At 48.3% G+C, this 14,987-nt stretch overlaps 1 protein-coding gene across 4 annotated transcripts in view; it reads right to left on the reverse strand.

Annotated features, from left to right (window-relative positions):
• Nucleotides 1-14,987, reverse strand: part of SEMA5B (semaphorin 5B) — a 750,739-nt gene that overhangs the window by 148,604 nt on the left and 587,148 nt on the right. The gene's annotated exons all lie outside the window — the stretch shown is intronic.

A 14,987-nucleotide genomic window follows, 5' to 3' on the forward strand; every position in this document is an offset into this window, starting at 1 on the left:
TAAATCCGTGCAGAAGCCGGTTTACAGGCTTTCAACATAGTCTGAATAACCACCTCAGAGAAACCCTTGGCCCTCAGGAGTGAAGCTCCAAGAGCTACGCCGTTAAAGCCAGTCTGGCCAGGTCCGGATAGTCACAAGGGCCCTGAACTAGGAGGTCTGGGCGTTGAGGAAGTAGAAGTGGACGCTCTATTGAGAGACCCTGCAGGTCTGAGAACTGATGCTGTCTGGGCCATGCTGGAGCGACTAGAAGTAGTATTCCTCTTTCTTGCTTGAACGTCCGCAGTACCCTGGGCAGGAGTGACACTGGAGGGAACACGTATGGCAGCCGAAAGGTCCATGGTATTGCCAGTGCATCCACAAACGCTGCTTGAGGATCCCTTGTCCTTGATCCGAAGACCGGAACCTTGTGATTGTGTCGAAACGCCATCAGGTCTACATCTGGTAGGCCCCACTTGTCCACTAGGAGTTGAAAGACCTCCGGATGAAGACTCCACTCTCCAGCATGAATCCTTGCGACTTGAGGAAATCCGTTACCTAGTTGAGGACTCCGGGAATGAACACTGCTGATATTGCTGGCAGATGGTGTTCCACCCAACGGAGGACATTTGATACTTCCAGCATTGCCATGCGGCTTCGAGTGCCGTCTTGATGATTTATGTATGCCACTGTGGTGTCATTGTCTGATTGTACTTGAACAGGCCTGTTCTGTACTAGAGACAGGGCCAGTGTCAACACACTGAACACTGCCCGCAATTCCAGAATGTTTATCGGGAGGAGAGATTCCTCCCTGGTCCCCCGACCCTGGAGAGGGTGTTGCTCCAAAACCGCACCCCAACCCCACAGACTGGCATCCGTTGTCAAGAGGACCCAGTTGGAGATCCAGAAGGGACGGCCCCTGCTCAACTGTTGGTCCTGTAGCCACCAGTTGAGTGACAGACGAACCTCCGGAGTCAAGGAGATCATTTGAGATCTGATCCGATGAGGCAGGCCGTCCCACGTGGAAAGGATTAACCTCTGCAGAGAGCGGGAATGAAATTGAGCGTACTCTACCATGTCGAAAGCAGACACCATGAGGCCTAGTACTTGCATCGCTGAGTGTATCGACACTCTTGGGCGAGAGAGGAAATATCTGATCCTGTCCTGAAGTTTGCAGGACTTTCTCTGGAGACAAAAACAATCGTTGGTTGTGTGTGTCCAGTAGTGCCCCCAGGTGCACCATACTCCAAGCAGGGACCAGTGAGGACTTTTTCCAGTTGACTAGCAACCCGTGGGCTTGTAGGGATTGGATCGTTAGTTCCAGATGACTGAGAAGAATCTCTTGGGAGTTTGCCAGGATCAGCCAGTCGTCCAGATACGATTCCCCGACGGCGGAGAAGAGCCGTCATGATGGCCATGACCTTGATGTGGATCCGAGGGGCCATGGCCAATTCAAAAGGCAGTGCCTGGAATTGATAATGTAGGTTGCCAATAGCAAACTGCAGAAATTGCTGATGTGACATGGCAATAGGTATGTGCAGGTAAGCATCCTGTATGTCCAGGGATACCATGTAGCCTTCGGGTTCCATGGCCAGGACTATAGAGCGTAGGGTTTCCATACGGAATTTGGATACTCTCACAAACTTGTTCAATGATTTGAGGTTGAGTATAGGCCGGAAGGACCCATTTGGCTTCGGAATTAGAAACAGGGTCGTATAGTATCCCCATGATCTCTGAGACAGAGGCACCGGCACTACCACTCCTGTATCCAGGAGGGATTGTACAACCAAGTGCAGAGCTTGCGCTTTTAATGGATCCGCAGGGATAACCGTTGTGCAAAACTGGCGAGGGGGATGTCTCTTGAAAGAGATTGCGTACCCGTGAGAGACAACTTCCCGCACCTAGGCGTCCGAAGTGGTCTCTAACCAGGCCTGGGCGAACTGCAGAAGTCGGCCTCCCACCCTGGGGTCCCCCAGGGAGGCCCCCCCCCCCGTCATGCAGGAGGCTTGTCTTGTTTGGAAACAGGCTGACGGGCGGCCCAGGATTGTTTAGATTTAGGTTTAGTGGTTTTGGAAGCATGAGCCTGTCATGGATACGTCTGACCCTTTGCTTTTCCTGGAGATCGAAAGGACCAAAGGTGGTCATTCCGAGTTGTTCGCTCGCTAGCTGCTTTTAGCAGCATTGCAAATGCTAGGCCGCCACCCTCTGGAAGTGTATCTTAGCTTAGCAGAATAGCGAACGAAAGATTAGCAGTACTGCTACTAAATATTTACAAGCAGTTTCTGAGTAGCTCCAGACCTACTCATAGATTGCGATCAGCTCGGTCCGTTTAGTTCCTGGCTTGACGTCATAAACATGCCCTGCGTTCGGCCAGCCACTCCCCCGTTTCTCCAGACATTCCCGCGTTTTTCCCTGACACGCCTGCGTTTTTTAGCACACTCCCGGAAAACGCTCAGTTACCACCCAGAAACGCCCCTTTCCTGTCAATCATTCACCGATCAACAGTGCGACTGAAAAGCGCCACACGAACACCAGCAAATCTACTAAGTTTTGTGTTAAATAACTTAGCGCATGCGCTCTGCGTACCATGCGCATGCGCATTTAGCAACAAATCGCAGCATAGCGAAAATCGGCAACGAACGAACAACTCGGAATGACCACCAAAAGGTGGTACTCTTAGCCTTTGGAACCGAAGGATTAGTATTTGGGGAGACATGCAGTCTTGGCAGTAGCCAAGTCAGTTGCAATCTTGTTCAGATCCTCCCCAAATAGGATATCTCCCTTAAAAGGGAGCATCTCCAAAGTCTTTTTGGAGTCCAGGTCCACCTTCCAGGACCTCAACCACATAATTCGACGAGCCAGGATGGACGTAGTAGACGCCTTGGCCGCCATTACACCTGCATCAGAGGCTGTCTCTTGAATACAGTGGGAGGCTATGGTAATATAAGACAGATATTGTCTGGCAGTGTCAGAAAAGTCCTGAGGCATCTCATCCTCAATAGCCTGAACCCATGTTTCAATACCTTTCACAGCCCAGGAGGCTACCATAGTGGGTCTATGTACTGCGCCAGTAAGGGAGTAAATAGATTTCAGGCATCCCTCCACGCGCTTATCCGTCGGTTCCTTCAGTGAGGTGACAGTGGTGACAGGCAGAGCAGATGACACCACAAGACGGACGACATGAGAGCCCACCGGCGGTGGAGTTTCCAACTTGTTACTCAACTCTGCAGGGATAGGATAACGAGCTAGCATCTTTTTAGACAGGGAAAATTTCTTTCCTGGTGACCACCAGTATTCCTGACGTATGTCAATTAACTGGTCAGAATGTGGTAAAACTACCTTAGTAACCTTCTGACATTTGAACTTTTCAGGTTTCTTAGACGCAGTAGTAGGCTCAATGTCATCATCTATTTGAAGAATTAGCTTAATAGCCTCCACTAGGTCAAGAATATCAACCTGGGTTGTAGATTCCTCATCAGAAGCAACTGTAGCAGTGTCTGATGGATCAGTATAATCCCCATCCTCATCGGAAGAATTATCCAAAATATTAGTGGATTGTGAGGAAGAAATGGCCCTTTTAGATGACCCTTTGGCCCCAAACCAAGGATTGATTTAATTGTTGTAATTGGGTAGACAGAGTATCCGCCCAGGGCGGATTAACTACAGGGACAATATGTGGCTGCAATGGCACTGGAGGTCCCACAGGGGGCGCAAGACGTGTCACAAGTGTACTCAGCATACTTGAGAACACTGCCCAAGGTGGGTCCTGACTGGCCACAGGTACTGCAGGTAGACTGGGTGTATGGCACTCAGCGCCTGCACCAGCAGCTAAAACTTCCCCCTCAGGTAAATCCGTGGTGCCAGTACTGCAGCAGCACAGGGGGTCCCACAGGGGGCACAAGACATGTCACAATTGTACTCAGCATACTTGAGAACACTGCCCAAGGTGGGTCCTGATTGGCCACAGGTACTGCAGGTAGACTGGGTGTATGGCACTCAGCGCCTGCACCAGCAGCTAAAACTTCCCCCTCAGGTAAATCCGTGGTGCCAGTACTGCAGGATGCAGAAGCGTCCGCGGACCTCCTGCCCTTTGTGCCAGACATTATAAGGAATGTAGCCGCATGGCGTAATGGTACAATATAGCCAGACAAACATAATATCTGCAAAAAAAAACCTATGTTATGTGACAGTAAACACAGGACACAAAACAGAGGATTTAAGCGATATGAAGTGACTGAAACACACAGAAAACATACTATATATATATATATATATATATATATACACTGCTCAAAAAAATGAAGGGAACACTAAAATAACACATCCTAGATCTGAATGAATGAAATATTCTTATTAAATACTTTGTTCTTTACATAGTTGAATGTGTTGACAACAAAATCACACAAAAATTATCAATGGAAATCAAATTTATTAACCCATTGAGGTCTGGATTTGGAGTCACCCTCAAAATTAAAGTGGAAAAACACACTACAGGCTGATCCAACTTTGATGTAATGTCCTTAAAACAAGTCAAAATGAGGCTCAGTAGTGTGTGTGGCCTCCACGTGCCTGTATGACCTCCCTACAACGCCTGGGCATGCTCCAGATGAAGTGGCGGATAGTCTCCTGAGGGATCTCCTCCCAGACCTGGACTAAAGCATCCGCCAACTCCTGGACAGTCTGTGGTGCAACGTGGCGTTGGTGGATGGAGCGAGACATGATGTCCCTGATGTGCTCAATTGGATTCAGGTCTGGGGAACAGGCGGGCCAGTCCATAGCATCAATGCCTTTGTCTTGCAGGAACTGCTGACACACTCCAGCCACATGAGGTCTAGCATTGTCTTGCATTAGGAGGAACCCAGGGCCAACCGCACCAGCATATGGTCTCACAAGGGGTCTGAGGATCTCATCTCGGTACCTAATGGCAGTCAGGCTACCTCTGGCGAGCACATGGAGGGCTGTGCAGCCCGTCCAAAGAAATGCCACCCCACACCATTACTGACCCACTGCCAAACCAGTCATGCTGGAGGATGTTGCAGGCAGCAGAATGTTCTCCTTGGCGTCTCCAGACTCTGTCACGTCTGTCACATGTGCTCAGTGAGAACCTGCTTTCATCTGTGAAGAGCACAGGGCGCCAGTGGCGAATTTGGCAATCTTGGTGTTCTCTGGCAAATGCCAAACGTCCTGCACGGTGTTGGGCTGTAAGCACAACCCCCACCTGTGGACGTCGGGCCCTCATACCACCCTCATGGAGTCTGTTTCTGATCGTTTGAGTAGACACATGCACATTTGTGGCTTGCTGGAGGTCATTATGAAGGGCCCTGGCAGTGCTCCTCCTGTTCCTCCTTGCACAAAGGCGGAGGTAGCGGTCCTGCTGCTGGGTTGTTGGCCTCCTACGGCCTCCTCCACGTCTCCTGATGTACTGGCATGTCTCCTGGTAGCGCCTCCATGATCTGGACACTATTCTGACAGACACAGCAAACCTTCTTGCCACAGCTCGCATTGATGTGCCATACTGGATGAGCTGCACTACCCGAGCCACTTGTGTGGGTTGTAGGGAGGTCATACAGGCACGTGGAGGCCACACACACCACTGAGCCTCATTTTGACTTGTTTTAAGGACATTACATCAAAGTTGGATCAGCCTGTAGTGTGTTTTTCCACTTTAATTTTGAGTGTGACTCCAAATCCAGACCTCCATGGGTTAATAAATTTGATTTCCATTGATAATTTTTGTGTGATTTTGTTGTCAGCACATTCAACTATGTAAAGAACAAAGTATTTAATAAGAATATTTCATTCATTCAGATCTAGGATGTGTAATTTGAGTGTTCCCTTTATTTTTTTGAGCAGTGTATATATATATATATATAGGACCCTGATGCACCTAGCCCTTCAGGGTACAAAATACAGTGATAGCAATATGTGATACAGGAGAATGGAATCCCACACAACAGCTACAGGCACACTCAGTCACATGTACAATGCAGAAGTTATTACATATAAACATTAAAACTGCACTGGACAAGTAATTTACGGGTGGTCTTCAGGTTGACGAATGTCGGGATCCCGGCACACAGTATACCGGTGCCGGAATCCCGACACCCGGCATACCGACAGATATTCTCTCTCGTGGGGGGCTCATTTGCGCTTGCCACGCTGTCGGTATCCTGGCGGTTGGGTGCCCGGCGCCGGTATGCTGGTCGCCGGGAGCCCGGCCGCCGGCATACCATACTACACCCGTAATTTACATATTACTATGTATGAGTATAGATATAACAATGCACAGTAGATACTGGATGTATTTCACAGAATACATGTACCAAATATTCAGATAGCAGTACACTTGTTCTTAACTAACACTGTCTAAAATGACATGTAGAATACTTACTGTAAGTGTCTGTAAAAGCACAGCGCTGATGAGGCAGGCGGCTTTACAGAGGAGACAGAGCCCTGCAGTCCCGGAGATTAGCCCAGCTAGTAGTTAAGATGGTGCCAAAATCTCAGTCAAGGAGTGAGGGAAAGTGAAATGCAGCTCCAGGGTGGGAACACCAGCAGTAGATGACGCCCGGAGCTGGGGGAGGGGCTACAGGTCAGCGCCTTATCCCCTACTGTGGAGCCTATAACAAACGGATTTTAGTAAATCCGACCTGTGCTCCCTTGCCCTGGTGGATATAGTGGGGTCCCTGTGAGGTACAGTGTCCACGCCAGCGGTGCGGTTTGTCTCTTGGGAACGCGGCTGGATCGTGATTAACCGGCGGGTCCCACCTGGGGAACCCTCTTACCTCCTCCCTGATGTGCAGCCACGCGATCCAGGAGAGCGTCAGCGGTGTGTGCCTGAAGTCCGGTGAGCCTCCGCCGCAAGTACCCAGGAACCAGGCCGCGGTAGTATGCAGCGCTGCTGGGGAGGTGATGAAGCCGCAGCACAGAATGTCAGACTGACATAAAAGTGCTGCAGCCCTTGAAGTCTTCTAAAGAAACTCTTTTCAGGGCTGCCTAGCGCAGCCCCACCTGTTAGCTGCCTGCTCTGCAGGCACCAACTTACAAACTGAGCTCCACTGCCTGGAGGCGGGGATATAGAGGAGGCGGTGCAATGCATCCTGAGAACAGTCAAAGCTTTAGCCTGTTGGTGCCTTGGATCAAGATCCAACTCTACACCCCGATTCCCTGTGGAATACCAGTATATCCTGCTGCAGAAAATAGATTTTTACATTTTTCATACTTTACCATCCACATGGACTACGATTTGGAATAGTAACGTGTGCCGAGCGCAGCGGTAGTGGAAAGAGGCACCTTGCCCGCAGCATGGCGAGCGAAGTGAGTCATGCAAGGGGACGCGGTACACTAATTGGGGTTCCAGATCATGTTACGGAAAAAATGACACCAAAATTTTTTCAAAAATCCATGTCGACCTTTCCATGTGTCAATATGTCTGGTGTCTACCATTTTCATGTGTCGACCATGTCATTGTCGACCAATAGTGGTCGACCTAATGACTGTCAACCTAATGACTGTCGACCATTCATACTCGAACCGAGAGGAGAGATAGAGGGAAAGGACACTTTTGCTGTTGGCGTTAGATGGTAAACAGTGCCCCTGATATCCAATGTCATTGCAGGGGAACTGTACCAAATTCGCCAATGAGAGAGTGTAGACATTTGGAGAATATGAGAAAGGGACTGGGCTATTCAACCAGTGAGTCCATGTGACTACTATATTAGCGGTCAGGGGACCCTTCTACTGTCGGGAGTGGATTGCACTGGTGCATACAGCATTGCAGAGCGTTCCACTGCAAATGCAAATGAAAGGGGGTCCTGAAATGGAAAAAACGGGAATACATGTTTCAGAGGGGGAGTCTGAGCTGGAAGGGTGCGTATGTAGGTGGCTGAAGTCCCGGATCCCCTAGTGCTCTGTACCAGGACGGTGCACCAATGCATGTCAGTAATCCAAAAGTCTCTCAGTGTATTGCGGCCTAGATGTGAGCAAGCCCTTACGGGTGAAATGTGTTATCAGCACCCGCCACCTCGTTGCTGTATTTACCAAAGCGATCCACTCGTAATTAAAAGTATAGTAAATACTCAGTCTAGGGTGGAAACGCTGATTCCTGGGAATAATTTGTATTCCTGATGACAAGAAGAAGGACTCTATGATAAACTATAGACTAATTATTGATGACAATACGGTACTTTAAGGTTATAGTGATAAGGATAACAGTCATTCTGGTCCTGCCTGACTTTGTACATTTATAGTGATCACAAACTGATAAGACTGTATAAAATACTTACAGCGGAGGCAGGCGACTTTGAAACAAAAAGTTCCAGGATGCAATGACTGTCTGTCTAAGCCCGATTTACCCTGAAAGCACAAGCCTTGCATCCACATTTTAATAAATATTCATGGACAAGAGAGGGTTCATGAATATTTATTGACATTCTGAGAGTTGCTTCACATTTGCCTCCATTTCAGAGTTTGAAAAAATAGGATTTGAATTACCTACCGGTAAATCCTTTTCTCGTAGCCCATAGAGGATACTGGGGTCCACATTAGTACCATGGAATATAGACGGGTCCATTAGGAGCATTGGGCACTTTAAGAAATCAATAGTGTGCACTGGCTCCTCCCTCTATGCCCCTCCTACCAGACCCAGTCTAGAAACTGTGCCCGAGGAGACGGACATATCTTGAGAGAAGGATTCAGAATGGATAGTGGTGAGATTCGAACCAGCACACACAAACAAGAAGAAAACCATGTTAACCCAACATGAACAGGAACAGCAACAGCAACAGCTCAAACCAACAGCAATACTTAACCAAGTAACCATGCAGGAAACACAAAGCACTGGGCGGGCGCCCAGTATCCTCTACGGACTATGAGAAAAGTATTTACCGGTAGGTAATTAAAATCATATTTTCTCTTACGTCCTAAAGGATACTGGGGTCCACATTAGTACCATGGGGATGTACCAAAGCTCCCAAATCGGGTGGTAGAGTGCTGAAGTTCCTGCAGAACTGACTGACCAAACTGAAGGTCCTCAGAGGCCAAAGTATCGAACTTGTAGAACTTAGCAAACGTGTTCGAACCCGACCAAGTAGCTGCTCGGCAGAGTTGTAAGGCCGAGACACCCCGGGCAGCTGCCCGGGAAGAACCCACCAAACAAGTAGAGTGGGCATGAACAGATTTAGGAACCGGCAAACCTGCCGTAGAGTAAGCATGCAGGATAGTAAGCGTGATCCATCGAGCAATAAACTGCCTTGAAGCAGGACACCCAATTTTCTTGGGATCATAAAGCACAAACAGCGAGTCGGATTTTCTGAGCTGAGCTGTCCATTTGACATAGATTTTCAAAGCCCGCACAACATCCAGGGACTTTGAAGTGGAAGAGGCACCGGAACCACAATAGGCTGGTTGATGTGAAACGCAGACACCACCTTTGGAAGAAACTGTTGACGAGTTCTGAGTTCAGCTCTATCTTCATGAAAAATCAAATAGGATCTCTTATGAGACAAGGCTCCCAATTCCGAAACACGCCACGCCGAAGCCAAGGCCAATAGTGTGATGGTCTTCCATGTAAGAAACTTTACATGTACCTCCTGTAAAGGCTCAAACCAATCTGATTGCAGAAACTGCAACATCACGTTAAGATCCAAAGGTGCCGTGGGAGGTTGGATTTGCAGAACCCCTTTCAAGAATGTCTGAACCTCAGGAAAGGAAGCCAACTGTTTCTGGAAGAAAATGGATAAGGCCGAAATCTGGACTTTTACTGATCCAAGGCATAGGCCCACATCCACCCCAGACTGCAGAAAAAGCAGAAAACGACCCAGCTGAAATTCCACCGCAGGAAATTTCCTGTTTTCACACCAAGAGACGTATTTTCTCCAAATTCAGTGGTAATGTTTAGACGTTACCCCTTTTCTGGCTTGGATCAAGGTAGGAATTATCTCTCTGGAATCCCTTTCCGGGCTAGAATTTGACGCTCAACCTCCATGCCGTCAAACGTAGCCGCGGTTAGTCTTGATAGATGAATGGCCCCTGTTGCAGAAGATCCTCCTGAAGAGGCAATGAGAATTGCTTGAACCCTTTCCCTTTTTATTCTTTTGAGAATTCTTGGGATCAATGGAATGGGAGGAAAGACATACACCATCTGATAGACCCACGGAGTCACCAGAGAGTCCACCGCCACTGCCTGTGGGTCTCTTGACCTGGAGCAATACCGCTGGAGCTTCTTGTTGAGACGAGAGGCCATCATGTCGATCTGTGAAGTCCCCCACCGAGTCAAGCACGCGAACACCTCCGGGTGAAGGCCCCCACTCCCCTGGGTGGAGGTCGTGTCTGTTGAGGAAGTCTGCTTCCCAGTTGTCCACGCCCGGAATGAAGATCGCGGACAGCGCCACCGCATGTCTCTGCCCAGAAGAGAATCCTTGTCACCTCTGACATTGCTGCTCTGCTCTTTGTTCCGCCCTGTCGGTTTATGTACGTCACCGCCGTCACATTGTCTGACTGAACCTGGATGGCTCGATTGTGCAGAAGATGAGATGCCTGCAGAAGGGCATTGTATATGGCCCTTAGTTCCAGAACATTGATCGGAAGAATGGTTTCCTGCTTGGCCACTTTCCTTGGAAGTGTTCCCCTTGGGTGACTGCTCCCCACCCTCTGAGGCTTGCATCCGTGGTTTGCAGGATACAATTTTGAATCCCAAACCATCGGCCCTCCATTAGGTAAGAAGCCTGTAGCCACCACAGAAGAGAAATCCTGGCTTTTGGCGACAGACGTATCCTCTGGTGCACGTGTAGATGCGATCCGGACCATTTGTCTAGCAGATCCAGCTAGAAGGGCCTTGCATGAAACCTTCTGTACTGCAGTGCCTCGTAAGAGGCTACCATTTTCCGCAGGAGGCGAATGCACAGATGCACCGAAATCTGGGTCAGCCTTAGGACGCCCCTTACCATTGACTGAATCACCAATGCCTTTTCCAGAGGAAGGAATACCTTCTGTACCTCCGTATCCAGGATCATCCCCAGGAACGGAAGCCTCCGTGTTGGTTCCAGGTGAGATTTTCGCAGGTTCATAATCCACCCGTGATCCTGGAATAGACGTGTGGAGAGGGCAATGCTGTGTAACAACCTCTCCCTGGACGGTGCTTTTATCAGTAGATCGTCCAGGTACGGTATTATGTTCACTCCTTGCTTGCGAAGGAGAAACATCATCTCCGCCATTACTTTGGTAAACACCCTCGGTGCCGTGGAGAGCCCAAAGGGTAGGGCCTGAAACTGATAGTGACTGTCCTGCAACGCAAACCTTAGATAAGCCTGATGAGGCGTCCAAATCGGAACATGAAGGTACGTATTCTTGATATCCAGAGACACTAGGAATTCTCCCTCCTCCAGACCAGAGATCACCGCTCTCAGAGACTCCATCTTAAATTTGAACACCCGTAACTCGAGGTTTAAAATGGGCCTCACCGAACCATCCGGTTTCGGTACCACAAACAGGTTGGAATAGAAACCTTGGTTTTGTAGTTGAAGTGGAACTGGAACAATGACCTGAGTCTGTACCAGTTTTTGAACTGCTGCTTGTAAGGTTATACTTGCTTCTGGTGAAACTGGCAAGCCTGATTTGAAGAATCTGTGAGGTGGGAGTTCCTGAAACTCCAGTCTGTAGCTCTGAACGATAAGATCTTTTACCCATGGATCCAGGCATAATGTGGTCAATACGTGACTGAAATATCGTAACCGGGCTCCCATCTGCATGTTGACCAGGCAGTGTGGTCTGCCGTCATGCTGAAGATTTTGTGGAAGCAGAACCTGAGGTCTGACCCTGTGAGCCTGTATTTGTAGGTTTTCTGGGCTTACCTCTATTGCCTTTGAAGGCTGTAGAAGAACCCTTGGACTTACCTTTAAACTTCGCTGTCTCAAAGGATTGCAAAGTTGGTGCAGAATAGGATTTTCTAGCCGGGGGAGCTGCGGAAGGAAGGTATGTAGACTTACCCGCCGGAGCCTTGGATATCCACGTATCCAGTTCATCTCCAAACAGGGCTTCACCTGTGAAAGGGAGGCTTTCCACGCCTTTCCTGGAATCCGCATCCGCAGTCCACTGCTGTAGCCACAAGCCCCTGCGTGCTGACACCACCATGGCAGTGGTGCGTGCGTTGAGCAGTCCAATCTCCTTTATGGTCTCCACCATAAAGTTAGCAGAATCCTGTATATGCTGTAGAAGTAAAATAATCTCCCCCCTGGACAAGGAATCTAACCCGTCAATTAGATTACCAGACCATTTTGCAATGGCCCTAGTGATCCATGGACAAGCTATAGTGGGTCTTTGGGCCACTCCCGCCACTGTGTACAGAGATTTGAGAGTGGTCTCAATCTTGCGCTCTGCAGCATCCTTCAATGAAGCCGCCCCAGGAACAGGGAAAACTATCTTACGTGACAGCCTGGAAACCGATGCGTCAACTATCGGTGGGTTTTCCCATTTTTTTATATGGTCCTGAGGAAATGGGAAGTTTTGGAATCTGAAACTTCAGGGTTAACCCAAGTCGCCTCAAAGAGGGAATTTAATTCTTTAGAAGCAGGGAAAGTAGCAGAGGATTTCTTTTTCACATTAAAAAAGGATTCCTCCTCGTCCTCTGACACTTTGTCAGGAAGGTGCAAGACTTCTCTTATAGCTTCAATCAGGGCCTGTATTTCCCTGTGCTAAAGCTGCATTCCCCCCCCCCCCCCCCCCCCTCCCATCCCCACTAAGTCCACCTCAGCCTCCTATGGGACTGATACATCATCATCGGTATCAGTCTGCATGAATTGGGCTAGAGTATGCTTCTGTGGACAAATAGCAGGGACCTGAGGTGCTGGGATGACCACTGAATCTCTATTCATCAGGTCATCTACAGATTGCCTTAAATATTGTGTCTCCTTTTTATTTTGGGACAATTTGTTTGAAATATTTGAAATCATCCCCTTTAATGAATCTAACCAAACAGGTTCAGATCCACTAGCCTGAGAATGTGTACTATCCTGAGTACACGGCAGTGATCCCCCAGATTGAGAAAAGCACTCTGCTGTGCATGATACACTCTCCTTTAGCATGATAAATTTAAAAGAACACATACACACAAACACACACAGTGAGAAATAGGTTAAAAGCACAGTTAACCCACACAGAGCCCTTCTAGGGAGACGCAGAGTATCGGAGCCAGCCACACAGCGCCCTTGGGTCGCAAACTAAGTACCCTTAATAGGGCTTAGTACAACTAATTATTGCTCTCCCCCTTTGCTATGACCCCCTGGTACCGCTGAGGTACTCTGGAGTCCGTGTGGAGGAGTTGCGGTTTCCTGTCAGGCTGCGTGTGTAAGCTGCGGAAGGGAAATGGCGCTGGTGAGCTGCTGGATCCGCTCATAGTGAAGGCCCCGCCCCCATAATGGCACGCGGTCTTCCCGCTTTTTATACTGGCTGAGGTGCATAATAAGGGTTACAGTGGGTTAAAACCCTTGTAATATGTGCCAGTTGTGGGTAATAATAGTGCCTCCAGCCGCCCCTCACAGTGGTCACACAGTGCATCTTAAGCCTGGAGCGCAGCGTACATGCAGCGCTGCACTCCTACCCTTATGCCGTCATTACAGCCGGTGACCCGCTAATCGGGACGCCTGCCACCTACTCATCACTCTTCAGTCTTCTGGCTCTGTTAGGGGTGGCGGCGTGCTGCGAGTCTGTACGCTTGCCGTGTTGGGACTTGCAAATACGACCCTGAGGAGCTCAGTGTCCTGTCAGCGGGGAACGGGACCATTAACCATCCCCACCCTAAGTCCCACAAAGCAGGCAGTCTGGGGCCAGTCAGACCTGCCTGAAAACAATAAAAAAGAAAATAAATGCAGAAAACTCTTCAGGAGCTTCCTAAGCGTGACCGGCTCCTCCGGGCACATTTTCTAAACTGAGTCTGGTAGGAGGGGCATAGAGGGAGGACACTATTGATATCTTAAAGTGATATAGTGATATTGATATAGTGCACACTATTGATTTCTTAAAGTGCCCAAGGCTCCTAGTGGACCCATCTATACCCCATGGTACTAATGTGGACCCCAGTAACCTCTAGGACGTAAAAGAAATTAACATTTTTAATGAGCAGATATATTATTACATGCTGTAAGCACTCTCTTTAGCTAGCTCTCTTATTTATCTTTGTCAGTATAACCAGGGCCGGCGATACCACTAGGCAGCTGCCTATGAGCGCTGGCCACTAGAGGGCGGCACCATACGCTGATGATGATAAAATGCTGTCTCTACAATCCTCTACACTCGTCTCCTCAGCTCAGCTCCGGAACAAAAGGTTAGGAGGAGGGGGTATGCCTGCTGTGCTCAGCTCAGCTGAGATACTGTCCTGAACATTAAATGACTTGGAATCTGTTCAAGGGAGGAGGAGTGGGTCCCCCCTCAGCAAGTGCTGCTATACCTTACTTGCCGTGCTCTCACTTACATGTAGCAGTGTGTATGTGTATGTATATATATATATATATATATATATATATATATATAAAATAAAGGCTTAAATCCAGCACTCAAGTTGCTCTTGTGTAAGGCGTAGACTGCATTTGCTGGGACAAATGGTACACAAAGACGGCCACACTCCAGTCTATCAATGAATTCACAAACTCCTGTGTGGATAAGTCAATTTAAGTCAATCATTTGCAAGGTATGGTTTTGCCTTTTACATGTGATAGACCGGAGTGCCGCCGTCTTTGTTTACCGACTACTATATACATGATGTATATTATATATATATATATATATATATATATATAAATAAATAAATACAGTGTATATATATATATATATATATAAATAAATACATTGTATATATATATATATATATATATATATATATATATATATAATATGTCTATCCCATTTATATGGAACCCCCCCACACACACAAATCCTGCGTTTGCCCCTAGATGCCCACACAACCCCCCCTCCCCACACAAATTGCAGACACTTGGGCATGATACCCACACCCCTCCACA

Source organism: Pseudophryne corroboree, chromosome 7 (genome assembly GCF_028390025.1).
Source record: "Pseudophryne corroboree isolate aPseCor3 chromosome 7, aPseCor3.hap2, whole genome shotgun sequence".
Classification (NCBI taxonomy): Eukaryota; Metazoa; Chordata; class Amphibia; order Anura; family Myobatrachidae; genus Pseudophryne; species Pseudophryne corroboree.